At 39.0% G+C, this 2,235-nt stretch overlaps 1 protein-coding gene across 1 annotated transcript in view; it reads right to left on the reverse strand.

The window, feature by feature from the left end:
• Positions 1 to 2,235, reverse strand: part of LOC102023613 (taste receptor type 2 member 41-like) — a 69,480-nt gene that overhangs the window by 48,344 nt on the left and 18,901 nt on the right.

Here is a 2,235-nt window from a genome sequence, read left to right on the forward strand (position 1 = left end):
CTGGTTACTATATTTCTCATTTATATTGACAAATTTTATTTTCAGTTATTTTGACCTCAGAGCCATATTATTTTACTATTCCTATATTAAGCTGTTTTTCGTGTTCTGATGTAGCAGTTAGGTTGTTTACTAAGTCCTGGTGTTAGACAGGATAACATAGGCAATCTGCCATCTTCTGAGGTATGCAAACAATTTATATTTTGAAGTATTTGTATGAGTCTTGCCTCTGTTCACTTGAATATTTTGTTTTTTCTCATTTATTCCATTCAGTCGTCTAATGCAGGAATATTTTTAAATGATCACATATAAAAACTGAAAAAGACATCAGTTTCCTGGCCTGAAAACTTTAAATTGTTGCTTGGCATGGTGGCACACACCTGTAATCCCAGCTAATCAGGGGGCTGAGGCAGGACAATCAAATTTGAGGCCAGCTCAGAAAGCTTAGTGAGACCCTGTCTCAAAATAGAAAGGGCTATATATGTCGTTCAGTATTTTATGGGTTCAACTTCCAGGACTACAAAAGAAAAAAGAACATTCTAATTGTTGTATTTGTAGGTGGATCATTTTTTAAAAACCAAAGAGTGGAATACAATGATTGCCAACAAAACTGGATTTGAGCGGTAGTTTGGGAGATATTTCTAGGTCATCCAAAAGATTCAGAGTTTCCTACTGTGGAGGTTTAAAAGAAATCCTCACATAATCAAAATTGTGGTAAGCAGAGGAATCTCAGAATACTTGTAAAGGTTACCATTTCCATAGGGTTTACCTGTAAAAGCACTTCTAATCAACTTCTTTTGGTCTGTACACTTGTAGTAACTCTGCTGTTAGATTCACGGCTACTTGCTCAATACGTGTTGAATATTGTATATTTTGTTATCTGGCTGCCTTTGTGGCATGTCTTGTGAGAAAGTATGTGTACTGAGTGCATTTGGTATGTGTGTTCTTTCCCTCGGACAAGGGTCGTAGAAAACTGCAGGGCTTTTCATGTGGTGACTTTGAACCCTCATCGGTACTTCTAGGCATTTTCATTTTGTAGACATCTCCACTTGATGGTACACCATCTCCCAGTAAGGCACCAGTTGAAAATCCTTTGAACATCCTGCTGAATACTGCGAAAAACAAGTTGCAAGAACCTTTGCTATGTCCTGAACTTAATGTAATTTTCCTTCTTAAAATGTCCAGCTTTGATGAGGCAGACAGCAGCCCTGGGGCCTCCGTTTAGATTCTGAGTGGTAGAGGGCAAGATGGCAAGATGGTAAGATGGATGACAGGCTGTTCCAGACACGGGCTGGATACTCTTGTGAGATGAAGCAAAATCTCACAGAAAGCTGGTCCAGACCAGATTTCCACAGCTCTAAGGGCAAAGCCTTGAAAAGGCGAAGTGTTCTCATTTCTCTTTCACTGGATTCTATGTCCTGTCTCTCATATCCTCTCATATCCTCTCATTTTTGTTTAGCTAATGTTTGGAAGTTTGTGCTTATCTCATTTGTTAGTCACTATGGTGATTCTTACCTGGTTTAAGATGTTTTAAAATGTTATTTTTGGACCATACCTAAGAAGTCTAAGGCTAAAGGGAAATCCAGCACACAAAAGAAAAGATAAATATTTTTTCATTATTCACCAGGTGATTTGAGATAGTTTAATCTCTCTTGGCTTCCACTTTTTCAAATACACAACAAGAAGGTTAGCCTCAAAGATCTTTCCCCCTTAGGTTGATTTCAAAATGTACTCAGCTGGCCGGGGCGGTGCACACCTGTAATCCCAGCATGGAGGAGGCTAAGGTGAGTCATTGCGTGTTCAAGGCCAGCCTGAACTGCACAGTGAAACCCTGTCTCAAAAAGACAAAAAAAAAGTATTCATCTCTCAAGAACCGTGTCTTAATTTTGCCAAGTTCCCTCTAAAGCAGTGATTTTCAAACTTAGCTTCACTTTGTAATCAGTTTAGAAGCATTAAAATTATAATACAAATAATATATGTCTTGATTTCACTCACCTGTGATTAGGATTTATTAGCTCTGGATTGTGATTTAGGCTTCTAGACTTAGGCTTATCAAGTTACCCTTATACATTGTCAGTGTTGAAAGTGTTCTAGTAGCCACCACGAATGCTGGGAGATTTTCATAAGCCAGCTCATAACACCTGGAGCTTCTCCCACCTCCTCACACCTCTCCTAGTGGACCTCTAGATGTGCTGCTTATCAGACAGACTATTCTCTGTGTCTCTGTGGACAATTCTC

This window comes from Chinchilla lanigera, unplaced genomic scaffold (assembly GCF_000276665.1).
Source record: "Chinchilla lanigera isolate Chin_1 unplaced genomic scaffold, ChiLan1.0 scaffold00093, whole genome shotgun sequence".
NCBI classification, from domain to species: Eukaryota; Metazoa; Chordata; class Mammalia; order Rodentia; family Chinchillidae; genus Chinchilla; species Chinchilla lanigera.